The sequence below is a fragment of the Staurois parvus genome, unplaced genomic scaffold (assembly GCF_062004578.1).
Source record: "Staurois parvus isolate SC_StPar_1 unplaced genomic scaffold, SC_StPar_1.0 ptg000294l, whole genome shotgun sequence".
NCBI classification, from domain to species: domain Eukaryota; kingdom Metazoa; phylum Chordata; class Amphibia; order Anura; family Ranidae; genus Staurois; species Staurois parvus.
The window spans coordinates 5,725,334-5,733,744 of NW_028318090.1; positions in this window are offsets into that span (position 1 = coordinate 5,725,334).

The window sequence follows — 8,411 nt, forward strand, 5'->3', positions numbered from 1 at the left end:
TATGTGAGGCCCGTAATCTGCCTGCACCCTATGTCAAAAAATTAAACACACCAGCAGTGTGAAGAGACCTGAAAGTGGCACATGGCAGCAGAGTGTGGCGATGGAGACAGCAACAATGGGAGGCCGTACAGGGACCCATGAGAGACTCTGGACTTGGCAGCAGCATGAGGAGGCGGTATATAGGGGCCCATGGCAGATTAGGGGCCTGGCAGCAGCTATGTGAGGCCCGTAATCTGCCTGCACCCTATGTCAAAAAATTAAACACACCAGCAGTGTGAAGAGACCTGAAAGTGGCACATGGCAGCAGAGTGTGGCGATGGAGACAGCAGCAATGGGAGGCCGTACAGGGACCCATGACAGACTCTAGACTTGGCAGCAGCATGAGGAGGCGGTTTATAGGGGCCCATGGCAGATTAGGGGCCTGGCAGCAGCTATGTGAGGCCCGTAATCTGCCTGCACCCTATGTCAAAAAATTTAACACACCAGCAGTGTGAAGAGACCTGAAAGTGGCACATGGCAGCAGAGTGTGGCGATGGAGACAGCAGCAATGGGAGGCCGTACAGGGACCCATGAGAGACTCTGGACTTGGCAGCAGCATGAGGAGGCGGTATATAGGGGCCCATGGCAGATTAGGGGCCTGGCAGCAGCTATGTGAGGCCCGTAATCTGCCTGCACCCTATGTCAAAAAATTAAACACACCAGCAGTGTGAAGAGACCTGAAAGTGGCACATGGCAGCAGAGTGTGGCGATGGAGACAGCAACAATGGGAGGCCGTACAGGGACCCATGAGAGACTCTGGACTTGGCAGCAGCATGAGGAGGCGGTATATAGGGGCCCATGGCAGATTAGGGGCCTGGCAGCAGCTATGTGAGGCCCGTAATCTGCCTGCACCCTATGTCAAAAAATTAAACACACCAGCAGTGTGAAGAGACCTGAAAGTGGCACATGGCAGCAGAGTGTGGCGATGGAGACAGCAGCAATGGGAGGCCGTACAGGGACCCATGAGAGACTCTGGACTTGGCAGCAGCATGAGGAGGCGGTATATAGGGGCCCATGGCAGATTAGGGGCCTGGCAGCAGCTATGTGAGGCCCGTAATCTGCCTGCACCCTATGTCAAAAAATTAAACACACCAGCAGTGTGAAGAGACCTGAAAGTGGCACATGGCAGCAGAGTGTGGCGATGGAGACAGCAGCAATGGGAGGCCGTACAGGGACCCATGAGAGACTCTAGACTTGGCAGCAGCATGAGGAGGCGGTATATAGGGGCCCATGGCAGATTAGGGGCCTGGCAGCAGCTATGTGAGGCCCGTAATCTGCCTGCACCCTATGTCAAAAAATTAAACACACCAGCAGTGTGAAGAGACCTGAAAGTGGCACATGGCAGCAGAGTGTGGCGATGGAGACAGCAGCAATGGGAGGCCGTACAGGGACCCATGAGAGACTCTAGACTTGGCAGCAGCATGAGGAGGCGGTATATAGGGGCCCATGGCAGATTAGGGGCCTGGCAGCAGCTATGTGAGGCCCGTAATCTGCCTGCACCCTATGTCAAAAAATTAAACACACCAGCAGTGTGAAGAGACCTGAAAGTGGCACATGGCAGCCGAGTGTGGCGATGGAGACAGCAACAATGGGAGGCCGTACAGGGACCCATGAGAGACTCTGGACTTGGCAGCAGCATGAGGAGGCGGTATATAGGGGCCCATGGCAGATTAGGGGCCTGGCAGCAGCTATGTGAGGCCCGTAATCTGCCTGCACCCTATGTCAAAAAATTAAACACACCAGCAGTGTGAAGAGACCTGAAAGTGGCACATGGCAGAGTGTGGCGATGGAGACAGCAGCAATGGGAGGCCGTACAGGGACCCATGACAGACTCTAGACTTGGCAGCAGCATGAGGAGGCGGTTTATAGGGGCCCATGGCAGATTAGGGGCCTGGCAGCAGCTATGTGAGGCCCGTAATCTGCCTGCACCCTATGTCAAAAAATTTAACACACCAGCAGTGTGAAGAGACCTGAAAGTGGCACATGGCAGCAGAGTGTGGCGATGGAGACAGCAGCAATGGGAGGCCGTACAGGGACCCATGAGAGACTCTAGACTTGGCAGCAGCATGAGGAGGCGGTTTATAGGGGCCCATGGCAGATTAGGGGCCTGGCAGCAGCTATGTGAGGCCCGTAATCTGCCTGCACCCTATGTCAAAAAATTTAACACACCAGCAGTGTGAAGAGACCTGAAAGTGGCACATGGCAGCAGAGTGTGGCGATGGAGACAGCAGCAATGGGAGGCCGTACAGGGACCCATGAGAGACTCTGGACTTGGCAGCAGCATGAGGAGGCGGTATATAGGGGCCCATGGCAGATTAGGGGCCTGGCAGCAGCTATGTGAGGCCCGTAATCTGCCTGCACCCTATGTCAAAAAATTTAACACACCAGCAGTGTGAAGAGACCTGAAAGTGGCACATGGCAGCAGAGTGTGGCGATGGAGACAGCAGCAATGGGAGGCCGTACAGGGACCCATGAGAGACTCTGGACTTGGCAGCAGCATGAGGAGGCGGTATATAGGGGCCCATGGCAGATTAGGGGCCTGGCAGCAGCTATGTGAGGCCCGTAATCTGCCTGCACCCTATGTCAAAAAATTAAACACACCAGCAGTGTGAAGAGACCTGAAAGTGGCACATGGCAGCAGAGTGTGGCGATGGAGACAGCAACAATGGGAGGCCGTACAGGGACCCATGAGAGACTCTGGACTTGGCAGCAGCATGAGGAGGCGGTATATAGGGGCCCATGGCAGATTAGGGGCCTGGCAGCAGCTATGTGAGGCCCGTAATCTGCCTGCACCCTATGTCAAAAAATTAAACACACCAGCAGTGTGAAGAGACCTGAAAGTGGCACATGGCAGCAGAGTGTGGCGATGGAGACAGCAGCAATGGGAGGCCGTACAGGGACCCATGAGAGACTCTGGACTTGGCAGCAGCATGAGGAGGCGGTATATAGGGGCCCATGGCAGATTAGGGGCCTGGCAGCAGCTATGTGAGGCCCGTAATCTGCCTGCACCCTATGTCAAAAAATTAAACACACCAGCAGTGTGAAGAGACCTGAAAGTGGCACATGGCAGCAGAGTGTGGCGATGGAGACAGCAGCAATGGGAGGCTGTACAGGGACCCATGAGAGACTCTAGACTTGGCAGCAGCATGAGGAGGCGGTTTATAGGGGCCCATGGCAGATTAGGGGCCTGGCAGCAGCTATGTGAGGCCCGTAATCTGCCTGCACCCTATGTCAAAAAATTTAACACACCAGCAGTGTGAAGAGACCTGAAAGTGGCACATGGCAGCAGAGTGTGGCGATGGAGACAGCAGCAATGGGAGGCCGTACAGGGACCCATGAGAGACTCTGGACTTGGCAGCAGCATGAGGAGGCGGTATATAGGGGCCCATGGCAGATTAGGGGCCTGGCAGCAGCTATGTGAGGCCCGTAATCTGCCTGCACCCTATGTCAAAAAATTAAACACACCAGCAGTGTGAAGAGACCTGAAAGTGGCACATGGCAGCAGAGTGTGGCGATGGAGACAGCAGCAATGGGAGGCCGTACAGGGACCCATGAGAGACTCTGGACCTAGCAGCAGCATGAGGAGGCGGTATATAGGGGCCTATGGCAGATTAGGGGCCTGGCAGCAGCTATAGGAGGCCCGTAATCTGCCAGCACCCTATGTCAAAAAATTAAACACACCAGCAGTGTGAGGAGACCTGAAAGTGGCACATGTTTGAGGCATGATTCATGGCGGATTTAGTCAGTTGTGTCAGGAACTGGTGGTTTGAAATCCAGACTAATCCACGCCTGATTCATTTTCACAAACGTGAGTCTCTCCACACTTTGGGTGGACAGTCGTGTCCTCCGCGGAGTTACAATACCTCCTGCCGCACTAAACACGCGCTCCGATGCCACGCTACTGGCCGGGCATGACAGCCTTTCAAGGGCAAATTCAGCTAGTTGGGGCCAAAGGTCAAGTTTCGTTGCCCAGTAGTCAAGGGGATTGTCTACCTCGGTTGGCAGGGTGCTGTCCAAGTAGGCCCAAGCCTGTTGTTTGAGCTCCTGCTCCAGGTCCACCTGATGCTGCTGCTGCTGCTGCGGCTGGTTAGTAGTTTCCTCACTGCGCTGGTGAAGAAAGCTACTCATCATCGACTGCAGACTGAGGCAGCCGCTGCTGGTGGAGCTGCCACTGCTCCTACCACCCCACCCCTCCCCTGCTGCCATGCCAGCGGAACGCGAGCGCACAGGGCCCACAGTGTCTGAGGATGGACGTTGGCGCACAAAGGCAGAGACCAACTGACTACATAGGTGGTTTTTATAGTACGTAATTTTGGCCTCCCTCTCAGCAGGTGTGAAAAAGGCCACCATTTTGGACCGGTAGCGAGGGTCCAACAAGGTGGACAGCCAAAAGTCATCCCTCTGTCTGATGGTTATTATTCGGCTGTCGCTACGCAAGCAACCGAGCATGCTATGGGCCATTTGTGCCAAGGAATGCGAGGGACTCCCTGCCTCCATCTCCACAGCATACTGCCATGGTGCGTCTGGGTCCTCTGTCTCCTCCTCCTCCTCCTCTACCAGATGCTCCTGCTCCTCCACTCCTGTCCGCTGAGTGGAAAAACCACCCATTTCACTCAATAATTCCTGAGCACAAATGTCCTCCTCTACCTCCTCCTCTTCTTCCTGTCCTGCCCCCACAGGGGTCATGTGGCGTTGAGATCTGTGCGCCACGTCTACCGCACCCTGACCAGCCATTGTTAACAGCATTTGTTCCAGGACGTGCAACAGAGGAATGACGTCGTTCATCCCATAGTCCTGCCGACTCACGAATAGCGTGGCCTCCTCAAAGGGCCTGAGCAAGCGGCAGGTGTCACGCATGAGCTGCCAATGGCTGACATCTAAGTTACACAGGGGAGTACCTTTATCCGCTTGTAACATCAGGAAATCGGTGATGGCCTTTCGCTGCTCGTAAAGGCGGTCTAACATGTGTAGGGTTGAATTCCACCTTGTTGCAACGTCGCAGATCAGGCGATGCTGTGGAATTCCGTTCTGCCGCTGCAGCTCAATGAGGGTGTTCTTTGCGGTGTAGGAATGGCTGAAATGCATGCACAGTTTACGTGACATTTTAAGGATGTCTTGCAGTGGGATGGTGGATTTTAGGAACCGCTTGACAACCAGATTGAACACGTGAGCCATGCATGGCGCATGGCACAACCTTCCTTGACGCAGAGCAGACACCATGTTCTTTCCGTTGTCAGTCAACATGGTTCCGATTTTTAGTTTGCGCGGAGACAGCCATCTGTCGATTTCTCTGTTCATTACACTCAGCAGTTCCTCCCCTGTGTGACTACGTTCGCCAAGGCATACCAGGTGCAGCACAGCGTGACACCGTTGCGCCCTGCACATGTGATATGCCGGTCGGGTAATGGGACTTGGCACGGGGGTGGCGGCTGAGGACACGGCGGAAAAAGAGGTGGTAGAGGCGGACATGCTTGCTGGACCAAGGACGTGCAAACGTGGAGGCAAAAGCGTCGTGACCTGTCCAAGTTGCTGGTGCGGCTGTGCCGGCACCACGTTCACCCAGTGGGCCGTAAATGACATGTACTGTCCCTGACCGTAGTTACAGCTCCACACGTCGGCGCTGCCGTGCACTTTGGCAGAGACCGACATGCTCAAAGACTGGCCCACCATCTCTTCTACATGTGAATGCAGGGCTGGCACTGCCTTTTGGGCAAAGAAATGACGGCTTGGCACTCTCCACCGCGGCGCGGCACAAGCCATCATTTCTCGGAAAGGTGCTGAGTCCACCAGTTGGAAAGGGAGGGACTGCAGCACCAGCAACTTGGACAGGAGGACGTTCAGCTTTTGCACCGTCGGGTGCGTGCTCGCAAACTGTTGTCTCTTGGATACGGATTCCAAGAAAGACTGTTGACGGAATCCGAGAAGAGGAGTAGCAGGAGAAGGAGCATCTGAACGAGCGGAAGATGCCAACGAGCGACAACTCCCCTCAGCAGAGGTGTTGGAGCCTTGACTGGCTGATAGAGGGCGATTGACGACGTCGGGTAACGGAGCAAGTAACGGAGCGGGTGATGGAGCGGGGGCTGGGGCAGGCAGAACCGCCGTATGTTTATCACGGTTTTCCCAGGCCACCGAATGGTGACGCTGCATATGCTGACGCAACGCTGTAGTCCCAACATGGGCCCCCTGGCCACGCTTGCATTTCTGGCCACATAGTCGACATACGGCTACGTTTACTTCCTCGGGCGGCTTGAGGAAAAATTGCCACACCACCGAGTAGGAAACTTTGCCCCCGCTACTCTTCACTGGCTGACTGCTACTTCCTCCGTGCGCACCGGCACCACTACTGGCCGTGGTGGTAGGCTGCAGTGGAGCTGGTGCTCTACTCCGTGGACGTTTGGCTCCACTGACACTGATGCGACCCTGCTGCTGTCTCCTGGGCAACCCACCGACTGTTTTGCTCGCTGCCAAGCTGCCACCCTCTTCTCCTGATGATGCGGAAGAAATTGCCTGATGACGACGAGGCTGCCAAGTGCGATCAACCTCCTCATCATCAAGTAGGGTCTCCGCCTCACTACTAGCCCCCTCGGCTGCGTCTGGGTCAGGAGACAGACCTGTCTCTAGACCGGCTACCGAGCCACTCTCCTCGCCAGTACTTGTTCGCTTGGCTGCTGAAAAGGCCGATGTCTCCCCCCGTTCCTGACCGCCCTCTGTTAGCTCTTCCTCACTGTACAGTGGGGCTGAGCCCACAGCATGCGATACTTCGCTTGGTGAGGGAACAGCAAAGGACAGGGGCAGGTAGAGGACACGTGATTTCAGTGGGCTTGCTCCCGGGCCATGCCAACTAACGGTTGTGTCTGACGTACCCACCGACCGTTGGCTGTAGGTGTCAGAGGTGACCTGGGAAGAGGAAGACGACCGAGCCAACCAATCAATGACGGCAGGGTTGTCGGTGGAGACACGACCGCTGGATGACACCGGGAGCACTGGCCTCTGGCTGCGAATACTGCTGCCTCGACCCCTTCCTCTGCTGCCACGTCTGCTCGCTCCTAAAACATTGCCTCCTCTGCCACTCCTCTGCATGTTGTCTGACATACTATTTAATTCAACGATTAGGTGTCCCTGAGTAACAATTCTCTGGCACTCAGTAACAATTCTGTCTGTCCCTGAGTATGAATTCTGTGGCCCTGAGTAACAATTCTGTGTCTGTGCGAGTAACAATTCTGTGTCTGTGCGAGTAACAATTCTGTGTCTGTGCAAGTAACAATTTTGTGTCTGTGCGAGTAACAATTCTCTGGCACTCAGTAACAATTCTGTCTGTCCCTGAGTAACAATTCTCTGGCACTCAGTAACAATTCTGTCTGTCCCTGAGTAACAATTCTCTGGCACTCAGTAACAATTCTGTCTGTCCCTGAGTATGAATTCTGTGGCCCTGAGTAACAATTCTGTGTCTGTGCGAGTAACAATTCTGTGTCTGTGCAAGTAACAATTTTGTGTCTGTGCGAGTAACAATTCTCTGGCACTCAGTAACAATTCTGTCTGTCCCTGAGTAACAATTCTCTGGCACTCAGTAACAATTCTGTCTGTCCCTAAGTAACAATTCTCTGGCACTCAGTAACAATTCTGTCTGTCCCTGAGTATGAATTCTGTGGCCCTGAGTAACAATTCTGTGTCTGTGCGAGTAACAATTCTGTGTCTGTGCAAGTAACAATTTTGTGTCTGTGCGAGTAACAATTCTCTGGCACTCAGTAACAATTCTGTCTGTCCCTGAGTAACAATTCTCTGGCACTCAGTAACAATTCTGTCTGTCCCTGAGTAACAATTCTCTGGCACTCAGTAACAATTCTGTCTGTCCCTGAGTATGAATTCTGTGGCCCTGAGTAACAATTCTGTGTCTGTGCGAGTAACAATTCTGTGTCTGTGCAAGTAACAATTTTGTGTCTGTGCGAGTAACAATTCTCTGGCACTCAGTAACAATTCTGTCTGTCCCTGAGTAACAATTCTCTGGCACTCAGTAACAATTCTGTCTGTCCCTGAGTAACAATTCTCTGGCACTCAGTAACAATTCTGTCTGTCCCTGAGTAACAATTCTCTGGCACTCAGTAACAATTCTGTGTCTGTGCGAGTAACAATTCTGTGTCTGTGCAAGTAACAATTTTGTGTCTGTGCGAGTAACAATTCTCTGGCACTCAGTAACAATTCTGTCTGTCCCTGAGTAACAATTCTCTGGCACTCAGTAACAATTCTGTCTGTCCCTGAGTAACAATTCTCTGGCACTCAGTAACAATTCTGTCTGTCCCTGAGTATGAATTCTGTGGCCCTGAGTAACAATTCTGTGTCTGTGCGAGTAACAATTCTGTGTCTGTGCAAGTAAC